General features: G+C 37.8%; 1 protein-coding gene and 1 non-coding gene across 10 annotated transcripts in view; both read right to left on the reverse strand.

Annotated features, from left to right (window-relative positions):
* Positions 1 to 26,264, reverse strand: part of Grip1 (glutamate receptor interacting protein 1) — a 620,737-nt gene that overhangs the window by 251,582 nt on the left and 342,891 nt on the right. The gene's annotated exons all lie outside the window — the stretch shown is intronic.
* Positions 15,531 to 15,637, reverse strand: LOC138806503 (U6 spliceosomal RNA). The gene has a single exon (XR_011365904.1). It is a non-coding gene; the product is annotated as a U6 spliceosomal RNA (small nuclear RNA).

Consider the following 26,264-nt stretch of genomic DNA (forward strand, 5'->3'; position numbering starts at 1 on the left):
AAACCCTTCACAATCCATTCACAAAGTGACAAGAAGGTGGAGCACAGTTCTTCATCTGTCAGCACCAGCCTACTCATGATATCGTCAATACAAACTGACATTTGGTATGAAATTTTAATCAAAATTTAGAAATCTCTCAAAGAACTTAATACAAACATTCAAGGGGAAAAAATCAGATAGTTGGCCAGAAACTTAAAAAAGAAACAGTCAATTAGTTCAAATGAAAAGATGTATCACTGTCTCAAACTAGTTGATTAATATTTCTAGGAATATATGCATTATTCATGCAGTTTTAGTCTCTATACTTCAAGTTAAAAAACAAAATCCTTTCAAGCTGGTTTTTAAGATAGCTTTCAATATTCCAAATTTAGTTCTAGAGTTTTTTTCCTCTTCATTCATAAATTCTGCATTAGTGCAAACAATTTCAGTCTGCTGATACATAAGTGTACACATACGTTTTCCATTTAGACTCACAGAAAAATAATTTGTGTGTGGAAATAGTTACACATCATTAAGCATACACTTGAAAGGTTGTTACAAAGAACAGAAGTCTGTATAAAGCAATCCGCCACCATTAATCAATAGGAAAAACAATATTAAATTCATTATAACATAGAACCAAGTTTTTGTAATAGCTTTAATTAGAATAAATGTTTTTGAATTACAACCCATATTATTTTCATTTTTTGCCTTCCCTAGAAATAACAGTCTCCTTGATTTTTTTTTGTTTAAAATAGAAATATACCTCAGTGCTAGATAGCTGAGTTACTAAAGTAAGATAAATATTTATAGGTAGCTTTAAAAAAAAAAAAGAAAAGATCTTTCCACATTTTTCCTAAAATCCAGATGCTTGGAATTACAGTTGTCAGACAATATGAGTAAAACTTTGTCCATGGAACATCAGTAAGTACTCTGGTCCCTTTTATTAAAGTCTATTCAAATCAAATTCAAAGTCATGCAGGACTCTCTTGCCCCTCTGCTATTATGCAGATTCAGATCTAATTTGCTTCTTCCTCAAGGCTAAAATGATCAAATATTTCCCCCTTTTGCTAGCACATTCAATTAAAAAAGAAACTCTATCCTGTGGTCACAAGAAAGATGATCAGAATTATTAAAATAATCTTATTTTTCCAGCAGGAGAAATAACCCACCCTGGAATACAATGAAAAGCTCCCACAGGGGACAAACTAGGAGATCTTCTTCCCCCTTTGGATATTGTGAAGTCTGTTCACCTATGTCCCATTAGCCAGTTCAGGCAAAGCTCTAGACATGGATTCCTGAAAGAGGACTTTGCAAGAAATGAATACGTTTACCACACAGTCCCATCTCCTTAGTTCAGCCTCCTTCTGGTGCTTAGAAATTGCCCTGGGAGCCATTTCCAGGCCAATTTTCCTGTCCCAAACCCTCTGTCCTCTCTTTGCATAATAATAACTTAGCCCCACATCTTTAACTCCTGCACCAGCAACATACCTGCCTGCAATACAAATTACTGACACAAATTACTGACCATATGCCAAAGGTTACAAATGACCAAGGCAACTGGTCCCAACATGAGCTACTCTGGGTAGACTAACCTACATTTCTTGGCCACCAGATTACTGTAAATGTAGGGCTTTGGAATCTACAAGCAACCCAACTCAATGAAGTAGCTCAGCTTTCTAGATAACTCTCAGTCTATACTGTGCTCTTTGAGGCTCACCAAATAGGGATTTGGGAATATATGGAAGGTAAAATGGTACCAAATACCTATGTTTTAATGTGACATGAAGATGAGGAAGGGGGGGGGGAGGAGGAAGGGGGGAGGGGGAGGAGGGGGGGAGGAGGGGGGGGAGGAGGAGGAGGAGGAGGAGGAGGAGGAGGAGGAGGAGGAGGAGGAGGAGGAGGAGGAGGAGGAGGAGGAGGAGGAGGAGGAGGAGGAGGAGGAGGAGGAGGAGGAGGAGGAGGAGGAGGAGGAGGAGGAGGAGGAGGAGGAGGAGGAGGAGGAGGAGGGCGGCCAAACCTCAATATATGGAAACACTATGAGCTTGTAAGATTTGGAGCAAATCAGTCCCTAAAAATGACAATTCACTTCAAGGTTCCTTTCTGAGTCATAATACAAGTGTATCATGTTTACATAGGATTTAGCAGATTAAAGAGCACTTCCATATAATGTGTCATTGGAGTCTATTTTTATGTTTTTGTTTTGTTTTGATTTTGTTTTTTGTCCCAGTCAAGAAAGTGGTTCTCATCAAGGGTTTTTTCAAGAGGGATTTTTCATCATGGTCACATGGCTAGTGAATGGTAAAGGGCAAGAAGAGCCAGAGTTTCCCACCACTGTCTGGATCTCGGTCTAAGTTTTCTCATGGTTCCCTCCACACTAGGAAACATGGATCAGAGTACAGAGGGCAGAATTCAATTCACAAAGAACCTTCCAGTGAAGTCAACTTTTATGACAGAGAAGAGGAACAAAAAGTGTCTCAACTCGACCTTCCTACTGTGCCAGCTCCATCTGCAGCACAGATACCAGTAATGAGTAACCACAGCAAGGAAGCCCTTAGGACTGTCACCTTTTTTTGTCCACAGACCATCATGGACCAAGTGATTACACCTCCATCCCTTCTGACTGGTTGCTGATTTAAAATATTTTCATTATTTTTGCTATTAGTAAGTAGGATACTAATTCCCTAACAGGACAGAGCAGGGTTGGGGGATGTGAACAAACATCCAAACAGAACAGCCAGAACAAAACCTTCAAATGGGTGAAAGGATTCCAATGTGTTCTTCAAATCAAAGCATTCTGTAGTACATTAGTGTGTGGACACATAGCCCCCTTATTATCATTTTGATTCTTTTCTATTGCATTTATTATTCTAATATCTTTACTTCCGAAATAAACACTGGTGTTTATGAATTCCTCTGATTCTTCACAAGGATAGATCATCACAAAGCACAAATTTCCTCCCATATACCCACCTATTCTTGAGAATTCATTTAGAAAATAGAACAGTGGAATTCACTCTATAAGAAAAACTCTACTATTTGATACCATTATAATGAAGCTAGACAAAATGTTAGGATAATTTGCACTTTCTCCCACTTCTCAACTAGTTTCATAAATGTGTTACAAAACATTTCATAAAGTTTACTGGTCACTTTTAAAGCAACTATTGGCTTTTGTTTTCTTCCCTTGTAATTTCCTTAAAATGCTTAACATGATTAAGTCCTTATTTAAACAGCACAGGACATGCTGAACTAGGTAATATTGAACATACTAATTATTTTTCTCTACAGCTAAGAACTGTTGGGCATTTCTCAAATCTTTAGAGTATTTTGGAGTACAATGTTCTTAAAGTTCTTTAAAAAAAAAAAAGGTGGTCTCTATCTCTACCTTCTTTCCAGATTGTTCTAGACAATCTTATCCACTCATCCTTAGCTTATTATTATCAACCATGTTAAAAGGCACAGAAAGCCTGCCGATGGCTCATGCCTGTAATCCTAGCTACTCAGGAGGCTGAGATATGAGGATCACGGTTCAAAGCCAGCCCAGGCAAGGAAAGTCTGTGAGACTCTTATCTCCAATAAACCACTAGAAAACCGGAAGTGGCTCTGTGGCTCAAGTAGTAGAGCGCGCGCCTTGATCTGAAGAGCTGAGGGAGACTTCAAGCCCCACAACTGACCAAAAAAAAAAAAAAAAAAAAAAAAAGACACAAAATAGCTATAAGCCTTGAATGTGCTGTAATTCCTGTAACCACTGACTACAAATGGAGCTAGCAAGATTCAGTCTGCTGACAGAATTCTTAGGTCATAGAGAGTTGGTGTAATGTACTCTCGATAGGATTTATCAAGCACTTTTTAAAACAAACAAATATTTTATGAGAAAACATTTTTTGCAGAAGTAACAACACTCTTTAGGAAGTGTTATTATTACATACTCTTGCAAATCTGGAGTGATTAAAAAGCACTTAGTGGCTCTGAGCCTCTGGTGTGCTGTGATATAAAAGGGTGGTTTCAATGCAGAGACCTTGTGTTATTTGCTTATCTAATTTAGAGCCCTGATGCCCCTCACAGTGCCAACTGGAGAAGGCTGCCCCTGCTTAACATGAAAAAAAAGCCAGAGGAAGGAAAGAGCTTATAATCCTAACTATTTAGAAGGTACAGATTGGGGGAATTCTACTTCAGGGCCAGTTTGGGCATAAAAGTTTTCAAGACTCTATCTCAACCAAAAGCCTCTATCTCAACCAATGGCTGGATCTGGCGGCATACTCTTGTCATCCCAACTATTGGAAAGGCATAATGGTATACCCACTGTCAGCTCAGTGAAATGGGAAAGTAACAAATAAGAAAACTGCGAGCCAGGCCAGCCTGAGCATAAAATGAGACTGTATCTTGAAAATAATCAATGCAAAAAAATTTTTTTTAAGGATAATGGTATGGCTCAAGTGGTAGATGTCCTGAGTTCAAACCCCAGTACTGAAAATAAAAATCTAGTAGGAAATGTGTAGAAACTGAGAAATGGTACAAGATGAGGCTTGCTAGAAATCATCCTCTTAGCAGCTGTGGTTAAATCTAAATATTTACTGAGGTGCTTGCTGTGTTCTGAAGATGGGAAGAAGCCAAAAACATAGGCTTTAGAATCAAATGACCTTGAATCCAGCTTTGATCATTAAATGGCTGTATAACCCTGGACAAGTTTCTTAAGTTTCTTAGCTAATTTCTTCATTTGTACAATGGTGAACATAGTACCCAGGGTTGTTTCAGTGACCGAGGTCACTTTTGTTCTAGGCAAAGGGGATAATAAAAGACTTTATCAAATAACCACTATGTATATTGTAGGAAATACAATTGTACAACAGGAATTTGGTAAGAGCCCACACTCTTCCCTGTAAATTGACTCCATGGGATTAACTTTTTTTTTTTTTGGCCAAGGAAATCACTAGGGGATGGGAGTTAGGGTTAGCATGGACCCTTCCTGTCTTTCTGGTGAAATCATAGGACATGATCTTTTCCTTTCAGCTCTCCTAACTTTTTTCTACCTTCTTGTTTCTTTCTCCCTATTCCTAAAACAACCAAACTCTCCCAAATCCTATGACGACATCTTGGTCCCTTCTAGTGCATCTAATCTGCCCGTAGGCCTCAAGCTATAAGCTCTCTACTTGGACTCCCAAATCGTGATTATCTTCCCAAATTTGTTCTTACTCCAAAGAAACCTTATCCTTGATTCCAACATCTGTGATTGTGCATCATGACTATCTCAAATTAGATTTGAGTCTAATTGAGCTTCCCCATTTTCTCCTCAACAGGATGCCTGATCCCTACTCCCTGCTCCATGACATCATCAAAATCTTCTTCCAGAGTCACCTCTTTCAAGTTCACCTTTAAAACTCATCTCAACACACTCCTTTTCAGACCGCAAGCATCCTAGGTCTGTCCCGAATAGTTTTGCACACAGATGTTTTCTCTTGCAGACACTGATTGATTACTTTGTTTAGCAACTGTTTTGTCCAAGATCCCAATGCATTAACTCCACATAGGGATACTTCCTCCAGATTTATCTCTCAACCATTGGCCAACACTTGCTTTAATTTTTTTTATAACTTTTTGAGCAATTAAGTAGTTCTTTGAAGGAAGCATTAAAGACTTCCACTGTGTAATGTTAGTAAAAATTTTTTTCTTTGCTTCTCCCGAGGGCTAGAGAGTACTTTCATATAAATAATCTCATTTTAATAGGGCCACATTACAGCCTGAGTTACATTGGACACCAGTGACCAACAATTTTCAAATCACTTGGAAAATAAGTATATTGTATGAAGAATAAAGGCATGTGGGAGGTCCAATAAGGAAAAAAATCTATAGCTATTAAGATAATTTTATTTTTCATTTTTATTTGTTATTATCTTTAAGTAGTTGTACAAAGAAGGTACCATTTAACAAACCAGTTTATGAATCCAATATCTTGATCAATGTCACCTCTTTCAACATTCTCACTCATCCTGCCCCTGCCCACCCTTTCCCTCCCTCTTCTTAATTTTGGATTCATATCTGCAATTTTTTTAAAGACTAATAATAACTAAATGAAAGCAAAGAAAGGGGTATCATTGTCCAAAAAAGAAATGTACTCATTACCTGACATATGAAATGGTAACCCTCTTTATAACATCCTAATAATGACAACAAAATTATATTTTAAAAAAGACTAATTGTAAAAGTATAGACAAAAGCTGACTTCAGGAACCATGCATTGTCTACCACCCTATAATGTGGTGGTGGACGCCTGTGCTACTGAGAAAGCAAGAATCATACTAATTAAAAAGTCTAACCATAAGGCCTGGTGTTGCTGTGTGCACAGAAACCAGGTCAGATCAAATGAGATTTCTAAAAGCAGGTTAGATGAAGTGAGTTATTCCCACACTTCCTTCTAGATCCACCCTATCACCGTTTCTTGCTTTATTGTTTCCATATGACTAAACACTGTCTTTGTTGATTGTTTGTCTCCTTCCACCAACAGATTTGTATTTTCACAAGAAGATATTTAAAAAACCTATTCTGTTCATTGCCCACAACAGTACCTAGACTTTATTCAATGTTCAATAAATTTTCACTGATTAAGTAAGTTTGTGGGGTTACCTCTTAGTAGGACTTCTTTGAGACAATAGTGTTTCTAAAGCTTTTTTTTTTTTTTTTTTTTTACAAAAATGAAGTAAGGAAGTTACTTGAGAGAGAGAGAGAGAAAAAAAAGACTAACCAGCAGCAAGTCGCTTTTACTTTAAGAGGAAATTCTTCTAACAGCATGTTTCTTGAATGTTGTCTGTTTGTGGAGGGAAAGAGGAGAGGGATATGCCCTGAGCATACCTCAGATTTATTTCTGGTGCTCCTGACAAGATGATTCATAATGGCTCTGCTGTTTTCCAACTATGAAGAAACATACTACCCCAGCTAGTTTTTCACTCTTCAGAGGAACAAAGGAAAAGGTAATGTAACAGATGCTAAAATTAAAAGAAATCTCTTTGGCTTGGCTCTATGAATGAAGCAGCCAATATGCCTTCATGCTGAGAGAAGATTCTGGTCCAACATGTATAATGACAGCCTTTCAGGAGGTCATGTCTGTATTTCAGTTTCCACATTCAGTAGCACAAGGCTAAAATACCTAGTAGCCCCAGCTTCACAGGGCTTTGTACTATAACCTCCAACCTGACCTGCTTGCTATTTTTGCAGCAATTCTGATGACTTGCATTTTGGGTTATAGGAGTTAAAGCTTTCCAGAGCAAGAATAGCCTACAAACAATCAAGTCTCCTCAGTCTAACGTAATCTATTCACTCAAGTGAAATTGTATTGGCAACATTTTCAGATATTCTATAGACATGAATTTTTAATTAAATAAAAGGAGAGAACAGTGAGTCACAAGATTATTTCTGATACAATGAAATGGACAAACTTCATTGTTCCTTCAAGCAATATGAATAATGGGTCATTAAAAGTCATTCAATTAGGTGACATATGTCATTGCCCATTGGATTAGATTAACCAACACTGCTGGCAGTGATGGTAGAAACTATAAAAGGAGAAAATTAGATATGAGAAATAATATGTTAAACATGAAAGATGTCTAAGGAGCCAGAAGTCTTGGGTTAAAATTTATATGCAGTTACATACAGGTTGCTTAATGTTGGGTAAATCCCTGATTAGGCAGCATCCAGGTACAAAGATGAGAAAAGGTACAATTCTTTTTTTTCTGGAAAAGTACATTCATGAATGAAATTCTAGGTCAGAGCACCATAAGTATAGTCCATAATTCTAAACAAAACATTAGAGAACTAATATACATGCAGAATATCATTTCATTCATATTAACCAATTAAGCCGATGAAGTGTCAAGACTTCTGTTTACAGAGTAACAACACCTTGTTTTCCTTTGTGGACCCCCCAGTCCTCATGGTGTGAGTGTTGGCTGACACACCCCTAGTCTTCTCCATCAGGCCTGACCCAGTAGAGCATACCAATCTCTAGCTACAGGGATTGTTCCAGATATATTGTACCATTTGTAAGGAAATGGAAAGACTAGGAAAAAATCATATTACGCAAAGTAAAGCCAAGCCAAAGAAACATAGGCGGCATGGCTTCCCTCATTTGTGGTAACTAGAATGTATACAAGAAAAACCAACTGAACATTTCACATACACACACACACACACACACACACACACACACACACACACACACACTCACTCACACACACACACACACTGGGACATGACAAATTATATAGGAATTAGCCATTCACACATTGAGCCAAAGGCATTAAGACTGGTTGAAAAATGCTCAGTAGCGATGTGCATATGCATATAAAATATCATTTTATGAAATAAACTCCAAGAAAAGAAATAAAACATTGTTATATATTTTATTGTAAAGCTACTGTACAGAGGAGTTACAGTTACATGAGTAAGGTAATGAGTACATTTCCTATCGAGCATTGTTGCCTTCTCCTTTGTTTTTCCCCTACCATCCCTTCCCTCCCCACCTCCACAACTATTCTCCCCTCCCCTCCAGCCACACTGAGGTTGTAAAGTTCATTTTCAACACACTGTCTTGTACATCTCATTGTTATAATGGGTCAACCTGTATCCCTATTTAAGCATTTTGTTTTTTCCCTTCCCCTCCCCAAATTAGAAAAATGTATATGCAAGATGCAGGGCACTGGAATCAAATACAGTGAAAACAGGGGTTATACCATGGGGGAAGAACAAAGGAACAAAGGAAACAAACAAACAAATAACCCTACACAGTACATTAAAAACAACAGCAACTACATGAAAAAAAAAAACAGCAACAAAGATAAAACCTCTTGTGTCCCTATCTTGGGGTTCATTTCACTTAGCATCATCTTATATGGTCATATGTACAAAACTTTTGACCTTTTCAGCTTGTCTGGTAAGATTATCCTAGACGTATACTAGTTATTGCAAATAAGGGAAACCATGGGACCTATTTTCTTTGGGTCTGGTTTACTTCACTTAATATAATTTTTTCCAAGTACAAGACAGTTTTTGGTTGCTATTGTTGCTGTTTTTGTTTTCCTTTTGTCTTGTTTGTTTGTATTTGGGGGAAGGGGGGAGCACGGAAAAGGTAGAACAAGATTGAACAAATACAACAGGGGTACTCACTAGACACTATGTGGACAATGAACTGTACATCTTGTGGTTAGAGATGGGAGGGGAAAACCAGGAGAGAGTGACAGACAAGAAAATAAATCCTACAAGTTGGGATGATGAGATGAAATTTCAGAATTTCAGATGGGAATAGTAGGTTATGACCATGGAGTTGCCATTCTAGTTCATGGTAGAAGCTGATTTTCATCATATGAAGACAGAAGAAAATATTAAAGAGTGGCAGTTCCTTGAAACAATGAAAAATATGGATTCATCCAAGTTTGAAACCATGATACACTGACTTTTTTAGTTGCAGTAGTCTATCTGGTGTCCCTTTTATTTATATGGACTTTGTTATAATTTGAGATCAAAAGAGGCACTAAGATATTTTTAAGCTTCAGATTCGTGATTTGTAAAATAATGAGGCTGCCTCTGATTTTTTTTTTTTTTTTACAATTCAGCCATTCTATTACAACACTGAACTCTCTCATCTAACAGAAGTGTTGTGGTGACCAAATCAAAAAACGAACAGCTAATTGTAAAATGCTCTTAAACGAGAATGAAAACCAGGAGCCCGTGGATTATACCTGCAATCCTAGCTAGTCAGGAGACTGGGATTTGAGGATTATGGTTTGAAGTCAGAGGGAGCAGGAAGTCCATGAGACTCCTATGTCCAACTAACCACCCAAAAAAATCAGACGCGGGGCTGTGGCTCAGCTGGTAGAATGACAGTCTTTGGGCACAAAAGCTTTATGGGCATTGAGTGCTAAGGCTGAGTTCAAGCCCCAGGACTGGCACACGTGTGCACACACATGCACATACATACACACACACAAACACACAGAGTATGAGCAGTTTTTAAAAATTCAAATATATAATATTTGCATATGTGTATCAATGTGTTATGGTTTGAACACAAAGTGTCCCACATAAAGGCCTATGTATGGAAGTAGTCCTCAGCTGTTGGTATTATTGAAAAGTGATCAGACCATGAAAATTCCATCCAAATCACTGGATCAATTCATTGGTTGATGCATAATTGATGGTAGTATTGGGGAGGAGGGTAAAAGTAGGAGGTGTGGCCTCATTGAAGAAAGTAAATCACTGCCTACCATGTGCCTAGTCCCTCTTCAGTTTCCTGGATACTATGAGGTGAGTTGCTCTGCTCCATTACTCCTTTCACTCTGCCCACTCTGTCTTACCACAGGCCCATAGCTATGGAGAGAATTGAGTATGGAATCTTTGAAATGTTAAGTGAAAGTAAATCTTTCCTCCTTTAGAATGTTAATTTTGGCACAGCAACGAAAAACTAACTATAGTATACATAGTAGCATATTTGTGCATACACATATAAGCATATAAAGTTAAGAGGCTCCAGAGTCCAGCCATTTGTAAGACACTTTTATAAGAAGCACAGATTCAAGAAAATAAAGAAAAGGGAAAATCTGTCTCCTATGCGTCTCTCATAGGAAATCTACTTCATAGGAAATCTCAAAAGGTTTCTACTAACTATATCCTGTCTTTCTAAATTCATTACGACAGCCCAGAAAGTCTCTTCTCTCTCAGATAAAAACCAGTGGCTGCTATATTTCACTGAAAATCCCACACAAACAACACGAAAGGGCTCCTTGGGAATGTTTTACCAACACTGGTAAGTACTGATGGTTGACTCTGAAAAAGAAAATCAAGATTTTTTTTTTTTATTTTCCTCTGAGGAAGGAGATGACCCTCTAAAGGTGTGTAAAGGGAATAAAGGTGCTTTCTTAAAGACAACACTTTAGAAAGAAAAGGAGAAGGCAGTGGGTATAGAGTCAATTTTATTTAATTAATTAATTAATTTATTAATTTATTTACTTACTTATTTTATGGAACCAAGGTTTGAACTCAGAGCCTCATGCTTTCAGGCTCTGTACCACTTGAGACATACTCCTAGACAAAATGGATGTTCTAAATTGAGTCTTTCCTCCTCCTCAGGTAGTATATGTTTTTATGTTACTCTCCTTATGGAAATGATATATTTTGATTTCCAGTGAAAATTATTACCAAAGACAACATTAGCACTTTAAACTGCACTTAGATCTCTACAGTAAGGAATTCAAAAGGTTGAATAGTCACTTCAGAAGAAACAGTTTCAGTATTTAAATAAATAAAACATTTACCATATTGTGATTTCAGTAATCTGCATCTCTCTCCATATATACATGAGTTCTCAGTTCTTGCTTCCCTGTCAAAAGGTAAGCATTTACTACATCTGATACAATGGCTTTATGTGGGTTTTTCCCCCTAGTACTGGAGTGTGAATTCAAGGCTTCTCACTTGCTGAGCTTTGCTTGGTCAGCTAGGCTCATACTTCCATACTCCTGGTTGCTTTGAACGTGGAGCCTCATGGACTCTGCCTGAGCTGGTCTTAAACTTCAATCCTTTTGATCTCAGCCTCCTGAGTAGCTTGGATTATAGGGGTATGCCACCAGTGGTTGGCTGAATAAGATTTTGAATATGGCCCAACTTCTATTATTTTAGCCATCTATTTTATGGGCTCTATCTGAGAAACATGAGGACGGGCCAAGTATAATTTTAATTCTATGAGATTTTGGCCTCATCTAACTTTAGAACCCATCTCCCTATAAGTTAATGCCAATGGAACTTACATTAAACTTACAGATCTTCTAAGTGAGTTTCTTATGGTGAGTGTTTTCTCAAAGCAATGTGTTTTCAGTCATCTTAATTTCAGTACTGGCTCAGGAAAATAACTTAAAACTACCAGAGACATTCAGTTTGTGTACATCCTGTGATTTATGCTTAGATTCAATAAAAGTAAAAAACAATCAAATGGGCACACTAGATTTTTCTTCCACAATGCAAAAAAAAGGTCAAAACATTTAATTACAAATAATGGGAGAGATGTTACTATCGAGCTCTTACAGCATAGACGTATTTTCTAAAAGGTAAGTAAGATTCATCAACTTTTATTCTTCTTATTGTAGAGATGTCTGAACAATATTTAATGGCTGGACATATTACCAAGTCTGGCATTCTCCAATGTTCCTAGCATACCCTTATCCACATAGTCTCCCAGATGTTAAGCCTCTTTATTTTTGGCATGTTTTAAATTTGAAAGTTACCTTTCTTTTGGTTTCACAACTAATGTTTTACTTTTCAAAATAACATTAAAAATAGATCTTTCTCTGAACATATTTGGATGAAGGAAACTGAGGAGATTAACTGATCATAAAGGAGTCATAGAAGGATGAAAATATTATACAGAAGCTTGTGCTAATGGGAATGCATCAACCTCTAATACTCACTGCTTTTCAGAAGCACCTTAAAAACTGACAAGCTGCAAAATAACAGCCAAATTTACCTTTAAAACACACACACATACACACACACACCACAATAAATGGCATCTTCTAAATTCAAAATTAGAGATTCACTTGATATAATTCACAGCTCTGTAGAAAATTTACACTCTATCCTTTCCCTCCTCCTTCCATCCCTGGCCCTCCTCCCCTTATTTCTCCATTATCAATCTCTCAGCAGGGATTGGATTTCAGCATTGGCACCAGCAGACTAAATTGGAAATAAGTGTGTTTGGCAAATCACTGCTTGTTCCTCTGTCGTCATCTCCTCCTGGCTTATCAGACACAGACTTTATGATGCTGCTGTAGATTAAAGTCAATTGTCTGTCATTACACGATAATTTCTCACCTACTTCAGGTGTTTCTTTTGTGCAAACCTTCAGGAAGCTTTGCTCATTTGAGGAAGTTCAGATGAAACAAAAATCTGAATAGAGAATTAAGCTGTCACTTTATCTCCCCCCCCCCACTCCCGCACTGCATCTAGGTGTTGTCTTCCTTTAATACAACCCCTTTGACGGTCGTGATGACAGTCAGGGCTAAACTTGTCAGAAGACAAAAGACAAGGCCATCTATCACCATTATTTGGAAATCTCATCTAGCAAAGGATTTATGATCTGCTGGTTTCAGAGGAGATTAAAAAATAAAACAGATTGAATAAAGCATGTCTGATGATGCATAAAAATGAGAGGGATTTCACAGAAGACCTGGGGCTGGGGCTGACTGCATTAGTTAGAAGTGTCACATAGCCATGCTGCTTCTGTGGAAGGGGAGTGCCTGGGATTGCTACACACTAGTGCTGAGAGTTACTTGAAGGATGGCTGGTACCTGAAACATCTTAGAAGCAGTCAGAAGTAGTGCTAAGGGCAGGATCTGGAACTACATGGGCTCCAATCTAGAAGATAAATGATATCACATTACTAAAGATCCCCATGACTCAATTTCCCTGGTTATTCCTGGGATTGTTCTAAGAATATTGATCAAGTCAATACTTTCATTGAAAAGCAGTAGTTGACATTCAATAACTGCTAGCTAGATTAGTGTCTGCAAAGCCATCAGTAATCTGATGTCACAACATGGCTGAGAAAGTTACAGTGACTATGGATATTTAGAATAGTCCTTGGAACACGGGAGATGCTCTAGTATTAACCATCATTATATGTATGCTGTTGTAGTCACAACAACAATTAGTAGCGTTACATTAGAATTCTTTAGCATGGCAAGTCTTCTCATCCCAAGACTTGAAGTTACCAGGTCTTGAACTGATCAGTCACAGGCTGACATTTAAACTCAGATGATCAAATTGGTGGCCCAATGGACACTTATGACTCATAAGTACACATGCTTTGCCTAAGCCATTTGGAACTGATTTCAGGAAGCAGAGGTGTGGGTCCAGTGGTGGAGTACCAGCCTGGTGAAAAGCCAAGTGAGATCCCAAGGCCAGGAGATGATCAAGTCCACAGTACCAGCACACAAGAAATAGGATATATAAAATAAGTGATTTCAATTACTGCATAATCCAGAAACCGTGGCTTATTTAAGTTATGGATTTGTGCCTTCTCTTAGCAATCTAAGTACTTGTCCCACCTTAGGCCTACATGCCTATGCAGCAATTCTCAGTAGCAACTGAGCTGAGGCTTCCCCTTTCACTCCAGTCTCTACCAGTCCCTCTTCATCTAGTTTCCTGCCAAGTCTTTGTACACATTTGACATTGCCACCCATACCTCTTATCGCTTGTAAGCCTCCTTGGACAATATGCCCAGAGATTTTTTTTAAAAGCTCTGATTTTATCTTAGAATTGAGTGAATGTTAGGGAGTGATCCCCAGTAAATGTGCACAACTTCACATGCTCACATTATACAACAACTTCAGGGGGGCTACAGCCCCTCCCCAAAAGATCCATATGGACAGATTCCTAATGTCAGGGTTTAATCACAGACACAAACATGCCATCAATCCACAGCCTTCCTCAGATGACATCTCTTGTTGTTGCAAGGGGGAGACCCTGGTTCAAGAATGCCAGCTATGCTTATGCATGACTAGCTGGAGAAGAGGTGAGAGCACCTGAGAAAGAGCTTAGGAGGTAAAAGTAGGGAGCAATGAGATGATGATTTTATTTTGAAGATGTCAAATTTGACTGCAGCCAAATCAATCACTAAATTTATCATCAGTTCCAAGTAGTTATCATTCCCAAGTGCAGTCTTTCATTTTAAAATAATAACAGAGACATCTTGAACATTTACTATGTGCTGGCACTGTGCTCTGAGGACTCATCCCGGCTTCACTGTTTTGAGTGTTTTCAAAACTTTTTTGGTGAACTACTTTTAAACTCAATTAAAAAGAACTGTCTCTGCCCCAAGGAGCAATAGCCATAAAAACCAGGGTTTGTATTATGATTCAGTTAAGATGTTTGCAGGTGGGCACAATGCCAGCATTTAGTAAATGCTCAATATGTCTATGCTCTTATTTTAGAATGAAAGACAGTGCTTAGGAAGAAAACTGCTTTGAGGCTTAGGGGCATGACCCAAGTGATTGAGCATTTGCAAAGCAAGTATGAGGCTCTGAGTTCAATCACCAGTACTGTCCCAAAATAAATGTTTTCTATGGATGATTAAGTAGATGATCTGATTGCCGCCAAATCTGACATCTTTAAAAATAAAAATATCACAAGGGCTTGCAACTTAATTACACCACCTAAACTGCTCTCAACTGTCACTTCATTCGGCCTTACCATTATGAGCATCTGGGGAAAATGACATCTCCTCAAGATATTTGGGTGCCATCTACTGGAAGAAAAGCACCACAGTCACTACACAGTTCACTATGTCTAGGAGAAAATGCCCTGCTGCTTCCCCCCCCCCCCCCCGCACCCTCCCCCCAAGAGTGTCTTCAGGACCACATAGCCCAGCTCTGTGAGTTGTGGGCATTCTATCCTGGTCCTGTCATTACCACACAGAGCTGCTATCCAGAGAAACCCGTAGAGAGCAGGCCCTATGGGCTTCACTGTTGGCAGTGTTTTAAAATCCTTGAACTACTTTTTTTTTTTTTTTAAATATGGAACGCTTCACGAATTTGCGTGTCATCCTTGCGCAGGGGCCATGCTAATCTTCTCTCTATCGTTCCAATTTTAGTATATGTGTTGCCGAAGCGAACACTTGAATTACTTTTAAACTCAATAAAAGCCCTCAAAAATGAATAAATAATTTCCACATACTCATTGTCTCTTTCCCAAGGAATTTCAGTACTATAAGCCATAACAACCAGGGTTTGAATTATGACTCATGCAGGATCTTTGTAGGCGGGCACCAGCACATAGTAAATGGTCAGTATGTCTATGTTTTTATGTTATCATCTGCTAGCATTCATTTCCCTAACTATAAATGAAGATAACAAAAACTTTCTAGTGATCAGGTTTCTATTAAATCACAAGCACAATATTTCGCACCACATTTGATCTATGAACTATAGTTGATATTGGAGATACTATTTTTGTGGTCTAATATTCCCCCAATGTAGTTTCATAGTATATTGCTACTGTAGCTTTCTGTGTATAAAATCAAAAGTAATCACTATTACTTAGATGTTCCTATATCATGAGGGGAGATTATGGAAACCATACTTGGAACCGTGTGGGCACCCCAGGGCCCAGGAATAACTGGTCTGAACTTCTGGCTGAGGATAGAGCCAGCTCCAGGCTGAGGAAGGGTTCAACGAACCCAGACATTCTACTTTCATGTCTTAGCTGAGGATCAACACTTCTCTAGAGCATGAAGTCTTCTTGTTGGTAGGCAAGCTTGCTAGTTTAATTTTACCAAAAAGAGAAAAGCTTCTAATTCCCACTCCCAAATTACTGCTCTATCAAAATGACAGGCTTCCAGTGCAATAAGATGGGTATGATTTCCAGCAAGAGAAATGGGCAGTATAAAAGATGGCAGTGCCTAGAATCAGCTGAGTCATTGGGAGGAGAAGGCTTCAGGGTATGTGTATGAAAAAGAGCCCTGCTCCTAGGGGCAGACACTTTGCTCCAAGCTCCCCTCCAGTGCTGACACAGTATGCTGCTATTAAGCTTTTTCTTTCCAGCATCTGTTTATATAAATCCTGACCAGGTGGCAAACCCTTCCCCTCTGCTCTCAGACCCAGGATGCAGGACAGAGAACACCTGTTCTAGAAATGGACCAATTAGCCTGAGGTTGGCAGACCCAGCACGGGCTTGGGGCCACACGTGAAGAAGGAATCCTGTGGACTTGTTGGCTGTTGGCTCTATACTATCTCCTGGCTTCAATCCGTGTCCACCATTAATGGGATTGATCCATGGGCATATCTCTGAAAGCCCTTCCAACCATGTGGTAGATTATCGTACCCAACACTGCTGTTATGTGCTGCCTTTCCTCTAAAGCAAATGTTTAGGGCACGAAGTAAGCCTTTAGAGGTGTACAAGTAGGCATACCTCTGAGCGTCACAAAGAGCTTCTTGGGGGAGGAGTTACTGTCATCTTTGAGATGACAGAATAGGAGAAAAGTATAGTTTAATGATTGCTAATGATTTTCAGTAATGTTATTTATATGTGCAAGATTACTTTAGGTAACAATGGCTTAGTGGGACATGTGTTCTAGAAACTATCGCCAGGATGTGTTGGAAGCAAAAAGCAGGAACAAATTACTACATGCGGATGAGGGAGGCCATGAGGGAATGGTGGGAAAGTTTCAGGGTGAGGAAAATTTGGAGATGGATCTTGGAAGATGAAAGGTAGGAGGAGGCAAATATTCTAGGTAGAAGGAGCAGCATGAAACACAGGGAAATGAGAACGAAGCTCAACAGAAATTTAAAGAACTAAGTGAAGGAGAAGGGAAGGGGGAATTAAACTGTGATGAAGCTAAAATATTGCTACTAATAAGAAAATTCCCCATGATTTCCAAAAGTGCTTTCTAAATGTCTGGTAAGGAATGAATGAAAGAATAAGCAAATATTTTAATAAATAGAGGAATGTATAGTTTTAATTTTTTTGGGGGGGATGCTCAGTGCTAGGGCTTAAACTCAATGCCTTGACCCTGCTTCTCTAGCTTGCTGAGCTGGAACTCTACCACTTGAGCCTATCTCAGCCCACTTTTTTAATGGTTATTTTGGAGATGGAGTCTCATGGACTTTGCCACCTGAGCTGGCTTTGAACTTCATTCCTCTTAGCCTCCTGAGTGGCTCTGATTACAGAAGTGAGACACTGGTGCCTTGTATAGTTTGAACTTTAAAATCACGAGCTACAGGATTAAAAATATACAGAAAAAAGGGCAAAAATCCTATTTTCCTTCTGCTCTACCTCAAACTTCTTTATATCTATTTCCCGTCAACAAAGAGAAGCTTAAAAACGACAGTGACCTTTCTCCTCCTTCGGAGAGATATGGTAAGGATAATATGTCAAAATCTACAAGGCTTCTGGCAATCCTTGGAGAGTCACTACAGGTATTAATTTTATTATTATAGGCTTCTTATGAAAACATAGCTGGTGTACCTTTATAAAAATATTTTTGTTGATAAATATCTTCATATAGAAATGGTATGGGCTTTGTACCTCTAGGGAAACTGTCAGAAACACCCACCCACCTGGGTCTTAGCTTTGGGTTTACCTTGGGCTCACTATGGGGCAATTATAAAACCTTAGCTTATTTAAGTTGCGTATTAAGGACTTTGGCATATTTTGTATTCCTGCATCAAGCTGTATGGATGTGGGCAGGAATGATAGCCACATCCATCCTTGAAAGCTTTCATTTGGAACAAATTCCAGGGTAGATGGTGTAAAGGATGAAAAGCAATGGATTTGAAGATATTTTAGGTGGGTTATTCTCTCTGTAGGAAGTTCTTTCTCACCCTATGCAAACTGCATTTCTCATGTCAGCATTGAGACAAATTGCTCTAATGAGTAAATGCAAATCAAAACCCCTTCAATAAAAGGAGATGGGAAAGAATAAAGGCTTTATTGATCCTCTGTTATTGATCCAGAACATACATCTAGATTTACCTGGATTCTTGAACTAGAAAAAAAAAAGTCTTCTGTCCACAGAATTAAATACAGAAAGAAGACAAAATGCAAAGGTTTCTACAATATTTAAAATACCACAGTAGGAAATTTAAAAAAATAAAACACATTGCTAAATGGGACTTCAGAGGTTTATGAGATCTTCCCAAAGAATCTTCTCAGTCTTCAGGCTACCAATAGACAGGTGACCTGAATATGAACTGGAAAGAATCAACACACCAAAAACATGATAGCAATGGCATTAAGATGGCAACTGTACTTGACTTAGAAGAAAGTTATGGCTGTTTACAATATCGTGTGTGTGTGTGTGTGTGTGTGTGTGTGTGTGTGTGTGTGTGTGTGTGTGTGTGTGCAAGTGTGCCTTTATTGCTATTGAAAAGGTGATGTACAGAGGGTTTTAATTATGTAACTCAGATAATGAGTACATGTCAGATTTTTTAAAGATAATATTGACTAACAAAAGCTACACTTGTACCCTCTCTAGGTTCTCAATTGCATATGGGACATCCACTATTAATAGTATCACTAGGTCTCTAATTCCCCAGAGCTTAATTAGTTTTTCCCAGGATAGTTGTTTTTCAATTGTCTTCATTCTGGCGATTTGGACACCAACATGCTAACTTTTAGACTAGATATCCAGTCTAAGTATTTCCTTTTCTTTTGTTTTTGTTCTCTAGAATTTTGTTCCTAGAAAGTGTGGTGGGGATTTCCAAATTTGTATTGCGGGGTGAAGGAGGGGGCAGGAGGGGACTTGTTTAACTTCTGGGTATTATGTTTTCCTTTGTCCCGTTAAAATTAAGAACTGCCTCCCTCCTCAATTCCTCTCATCATTGGCTTCACTGTGGTTTTTCAGCCTATTACTCTAGGGGTTTGAGTCTATCTGACTTATCCAGTTGCTCAGAAACTCCAAGATAGAGTGGTCCTCTACTACTGAAAATAATAAACTTAGTTATTTCTTTCTTTGATTTTTTTGAAGAGCAATTTCTAGATTAAGACTGCCTTGGGTGGGAACGCATAACAGCTATTCCTACTGTGCTATCAGATGGATTTTTGTAAGTGGGAAAAATAGCACTGCCCACCTCATAGACATTGATATGTCTTTAACGAGCAAGCACTCACTAAGTACTATCTTTCTCCCAAAGTAACTGAATTTGGGTACACAAAAATAAGAAAGTATTTTCTTCAGAAGAGAATTCTGGTACCTAAAACCAACTCACATTGACTGTTGCAAATATGCAATGAAGTAGTACTGATGAGTCTTCAATGGTACAATAACTTTTTATTTTTCCTCAACAAAAGGGATGTGTCAAGGGATTCAACTTTGTAATTAATAGAGCTGATACTGAAAAATAATGGCTTAGCATCACATCCATAGGACTAGCTAGTATGTCCTAGGTCAAAGACACACATTCTGTCAATGTCAGTAGCCGTGTGGAACAGACTGAGTCCTCTGTAGGAAGGCTGTGCCTGCAGAATGCACTGCATGAAGGAGTCAGGCACAAGAACACATGTTTTATTTGTCACCAGGAAAGATACATAAGAGAGATGCAAATTGTATTTTGTCTATTCAGAAGTACAATTAACAAGTAAGACCATGGCTACAGTAAACAATGCTGCAATGAGCATGGTTTTGCTGGTAGCTTTAATGTGGTCTTGTTTGTGGTCTATTGGATAAATGCCCATGAGTGGGATTACTGGGTCATAGGGAAGCTCTAAATTTAGTCTTTTGAGGAATCTCCACAATGCTTTCAGAGTCATTGAACAAGTTTACATTTGCACCAACAGGTAGTAGTGTTTCCTTTTGGCCATATCCCCACTAGCATCTGTTATTGTCAGTTTACTTGATCATGGCCATTCTGAGATGAGGTAGAATCTCAAAGTTATTTTGATTTGCATTTCTTGTACAGCCAGAGTTGTTGACTATTCATGCATCTATTGGCCATTCTTACTTCTTCTTCTGAGAAGTCTCTCTTTAAGTCTTTAGCCTATTTACTAATTGGGTTGTTGTTTCTTTGAGGATTTTTTGGGGTGGTAATTTTTTGAGTTCTCAATATATTTTAGATATGAGGCCCTTGTGTGGTACATAGCTGGTAAAAATCTTTTACCATTTTGTGGGCTTTCTATTTATTTTGTGAGCTATGTGCAACCAAAGGAGCATATTCTTAAGAGAGGATTACAAAGGCTCAATCGCATAAGATCATATAAAATAATATTTATTGAAATGAACTTCAAGAAATGTAAAACAGGTTTTACATCCTTGCTATTTTTGTTTTCATTACCTTTGTCTTATTTGTAAATTTATCTATCTTTGGGAGGGTAAAGGAGCACAGAAAGGGTGGAACAAAGGGTGAACAAATACAGTAGTGATATTCACTAGACACTATGTTGAAAATGAACTAGACTACATGTGAGTGGGGACTAGAAGGAAAAACTGGGAAAGAGTGAGGGAAGAGGTGGAAGAGGTGACATTGCTCAAAAAGAAATGTACTCATTATCTGACTTATGTAAATGTAACCTCTGTATATCACTTTTACAATAACAATTATATAATATATGTTAAATATGTTATTATATATATATATATATATATATATGTAAGACCTTCCCAGGATGCTTTCTCTAGCAACAACTATTGTTACCAGTTTAGAGAAGACTGTTGGAGAGATATAGATTAGCAGAGGTAGGCACAGGTTGTTTAGGTGAGCCTTAGGAAGACTTCTCTGACTCCTGCTTTCACTGTTTGTCTTCCCTGGGCTCCTCCTATCATCCACAGTGCAGTGGCCCAGAATTATTCCCACAATTAATCTCAAGTTGTTTCATAAACATTAGCTTTGTTTCCTTGAGGGCAATGAACCTTACATGCTCATCAGTGTTAGATACACACCTACAGTAGGTGCTCAATAAACACTTCCTGATTAATTAGACCTCCTTGAATTACCCAAGCCATCTTAAATGGCTTGTTTCATGCAAATTTAACAGAGGCCATACATATTGCCTTTATATAGTTATTTCTTCAGCAACTCTCTTTTTAGAGCTCTAGATCAATAGGAAGTTAGAATGATATTTTAAGAATGTTGGTGCCACAGGAATGTAGTCACTCAAAAATCTAATGCTTAAGATATCCTAACCTCCTATAGCTGGTTATGCAACATGAATTCTAGGTCCACTTTGAGAAGTCTGATCATAAAGGATGGGAAAAGTGAATGCAAATTCATACTACATTGCCATAGAAAGAGTAGAATTTCTGCCATTTCTATCTAGTTACATGAACCAACATACTCAGTAGAGATAAATTTTAAATATTAGCTTTAGTATATCCATGAAATTCCATTAAAAGGTGCCTTTAGATACTTTGGATTTACTCTTCAGGGGAATAAATTTCAAATAATCTGTCAGAGAAGAGCCAAATGCATCTTTTCACCATGATGCAATGATGTTTTCATTTAATAATGCTCCCCTAATTTGGCATCTCTTATGCTAGATTCATTTCTTTTGTTCTCTCGACAGTTTCCAGTCATGGCTTAAATACCTTGAGTTCTGCTTTCAGGACAGTAATTTTTGATGTTTATTTGTAATGACAGCACAAGTTCTGTGAAAGAGTTCATGTGTCTGGCTTGCTTTTTGCATATTATAAGCCCAAAGAAATCATATTTCAGAGAAGGTACATATCCAATGACTAGGAAACAGGTTACAACGAAGTGGCTGGCTGTAGAGGTAGTGTAATAAAGGCAACCTCAATTAACAGTTACCATTACGAAGCAAAATGAGACCCAGAGAAACACAGCACGCTATGCACACTAATAGCTTATTGGTGGCAGAAAAATTTTCCTGTTTAAGTTAACAAATCATTCTATTTAACCAGAGAAGACCTAGGAAAGAGTAAGGATCTCTTCTGAAGTTGATAAAAAGTAATAGCATAATTCAAGGAAGAAAATAATCCAAGTAATCTTGTGAAAAATTATTTCAGACACCCTTATTAACTATTAAATGCACAAGCAAGGTGCTGGTGGCTCAGGCCTGTAATTCTAGCTATTCAGGAGGCTGAGATATGAGGCCTGCGGTTCCAAGCCAATCCAACTAGGAAAGTCTGTGACACTCTGATTGCCAATAAACTACTCAGAAAAATTGGAAACAATGCTTTGGCTCAAGTGGTAGAGCTCTAGCCTTAAACATAAAGAGGCTCAGGGACAGTACCTAGACCCCGAGTTCAAAGAAATGCAGAAGACTAATGAAATGTAAGTAAGCATAATGGTTATGCCATGAACGTGTTAATGAAAGAATAAGACCCTTCATGGAACCTTTCATGTGTAGACACTTGTTTATATTGTAGTGTTGCGATATCCAGGGCAGAGTGTGAACAGTCCTGGGGAGAAAGCAGGAAGCTACTAGCCTAACGCAGCAGCATTAGGGATGAGAAGCACTACCACAATTATTTCATGTTGCCTTTCATTTTAAGACTAACTGTTGGTATAATGGAACTTCTGTTTTTATCTATTTTTTTATTATCTTTAAGGAGCTTTACAAATGTTTTCAATTCAACAGATTAGTTTATAAGTACAATACACCTTGATCCATGTCTCCCAATCCATCATTCTCCCTCATCTTTCCCAACTCTACTTAGACCCTCGTGTCACATGGCTCCATTTTCGTATACATACGTTGAATGTAATGGCTGTATGTGTCTACCATTCTTCTCTCCATTTGTCTGCCTCACCACCCCTTGACATCCTCATGGGATTTACAATAAACAACTCACACATTGAACTAAAAGTAAATACTTTGAACTGTGAAATGTTTGCCATGGAGAATAAGACCAATAAAAAAAAATCCATGAAAGATTTGTTTTAGAATTTTTAGTAGGTGAAAAAGAAAACCAACAAGCCACTTTTCTACCTAAGAGCTAGCTCCATCTCTGAAAGTAACTATGCTGTGTACTCCCTATAACCTTCCATTCTGTCCACATGAATGTCCACCTGTTTTGGGAGGGCCCAAATATTAAAAGCATTTGAGCTCATAGCACAGGCCTTAAACTATAGCTGCTGCTCTGACAGCTTCCCAAAATTGTAAGTTGTGAGGTCTAAGGAATTATCATTACTGCTGACTTAGCCTATTATTTTGACAGGCTGAAACATATATGAGGGAATAAATGAATACTAATTATATTAATGTATTAATTATATTAATTAATATGAATATGTGAGAGGCAATTAAAATCAAACAGATAGAAGCAGGCTGAGGTGCCAAAATACTAGGACAAAAGGACATGAGAGATGAAGCTTCAGTGGTTTCCACCTCCAAATGAACTTGACCCTGTTAAATAACTACATCCTGCAGTTTACCTGCTGAGAGCTGTGGTTTTCATTAGAGCAGAAAACATTCCAATCCTACAGATAGCCAACAGGTTCATGCACCCCAGTGCCCTTTCTTGACAACATTTTTTATGCTTTCAGGATAACAAGGCAGCCTAGCCTGCCTGTATATAGGTTTTGTATGTATGTGTTTGTGTCTGTGTGTGTGAGACAGTTTGAATGTAAGATCTCATATTTCATCATTTTAGCCATCCTCTCATACTCTTCTGTTGTGAAGAAATAGTATTTGCATAATAACCCCTATTTTTAATAATTTTGTTAATCTAAAAGGTATCCTTTTAGAACCTAGCTACTGAATAGTATTTCAAGTGAATTAAGGTGGTCAGTGGGTGTAGACAGAGCCTGCACAGCATGAGCACACAGTAGGGAGAATGCAATGAGGTAGCTCACAACGCTTTCTCACAAGGATATTTACTGAACATATTCAGGTACAGCTCCTCCAAAAATCACATATGGAAAGTTACAGGTAATGAAAAACATTTATTAAAAGAGGGGAAAAAACCCTAACTCTTGCCTACAATTTTGTTTATATTTTACAAGTCTAATGTAAGGAAATGTCTTTTATACATTTTTAATTCAAGGCCATGGTAAAAGTATACAATGCCAAGAGTTATATTATATTGGTTTACCTGTAAGTTCTATTAGGAAAGTTTAATTTGCAATACTTGTTTCCTTAACTGAAGTCTTTGATGAGGCTATCAATAACAATCCTGGGCATCCATCTGAGGCTTCATTAGTTAGATTCAGTGATTCTCTCTCACTATGCAAATATTTGCCTTTGTTTTCTTCCCAAAACTTAACAAACAGTAGCATCCTACAACAGCCAGTCTGGCGAAGAACAGCCTCTACTGTGTGTGTGGGCAGGGACAGCCACAGAAGAAGATGGAGAGGGTGACCAGGTGACATCGGACTTTTAACAGTGTTTACTTTGCATAGGCTTACAGGTTTGTGACATGGAATCAGGATGTGTCCTTAGATCTGCCCAGTCACCAGATATGCTAATGAAACTGCTCAAATACTTTCTCAACTATACAGCAGGATTAAACTAACCTTGACGAGGCCTATAATGTAATCAGGGACAAAGAGGAGAGAAGTAGAGAGGAGAATGCTGCTAAACTGCTACTGTCAGGTAAGAAGCTGACAGGAGCTTTCACCAGCAGCCTGAGGTTAGTATGCATGGTCTGCAGAGGATCCATAATTGGTTTCTAAGAAAGCTGACAATATGCATTCCATCTTCAGTTTTAACAGCAGTTTAAAGGTGTTTTTTTTTTAATTGGTACTGATATGTTATAAGTTTAATTGCACAATTTGATATGGTTCTATATCAAGGCTAAATAATAATTTCAATTCATTACATTATTAAGAGAAAACAGCTTCAGTGTAGCTCTTGAAAATAAGCATGTTTTACATTCATATTAATTTCAGATCCTTTTTCTACTTCATACTAAAAGAAAAATTTACAAAGTATGAAAGGTAGATAAACACAATACAGGTGAAGATTTATGAAACTGAAAAGAAATTTGTAGTCTGTCCACAATAAAAATACATAAATATATGTTGTTTTTATGTTGATATTTAAAATTGTACATTTACACATTTAAAAATGAACAAATAAAAGTCCCCATTTACTTTTCCTTTGAATATCTGGGCTAAACTACATTTCGTTGAAGTTGACTCCCTCTACTGGCTTAAAATGATATTTTCTCTGAAGAAAAACAAGATTTTTTTTTTGTCATCAAGATTTTGACACATAAAATATAATACTGCCAAATCTCTAATAGCATTATTGCACAACAAGATTTTCACAGCTAGAGGAAAGTTAATACAAAAGAAAAGATAACATGTCATCATGAGTTAGAACAGAATGAAAAATAAGGGGGAAAAAAGCTTCTGGGGTTTTTACCACAGACCATAGTAAAGGTAATGCTCAAAATAAAGCATTTTGATTAATTTTAGAGCTTATCCATGTGTTAGTAATCAGGTTTAAGGACAAGTAGCTTTTTTAAATGAATGGAAAATAAAACATACCAGAATGTGGTCAGAGATTTGTGAGATGGAAAATAATTCTGCTCTAGTTTGTTACTGGAGACTTAGAGAGGATTTTTAAAGCACACTTGTAAAAAAGTAATGCCAATAAACTGTTGACAAAGACTTAGGATTCCAAATGATCTGAACAAGTGGCACAGCGGGCTAACCAAAATTAATCCTTTGTCTATAGCTCCTTTTAACTCTTTTAATGAAAAAAATCTGACCAAAGCTGATGAGTGGTTAAGGCTTTATTTGACCTAGTTAGTGTAAATATCCATACAATTCATTGCATTAATATTAACCATTGGATTATTGGTAGCTGTTCCTAGGCCCTCTGGTAGCGAGGGGTACATTATA

This window comes from Dipodomys merriami, unplaced genomic scaffold, assembly GCF_024711535.1.
Source record: "Dipodomys merriami isolate MVZ:Mamm:240054 unplaced genomic scaffold, mDipMer1.0.p SCAF_10, whole genome shotgun sequence".
Classification (NCBI taxonomy): Eukaryota; Metazoa; Chordata; class Mammalia; order Rodentia; family Heteromyidae; genus Dipodomys; species Dipodomys merriami.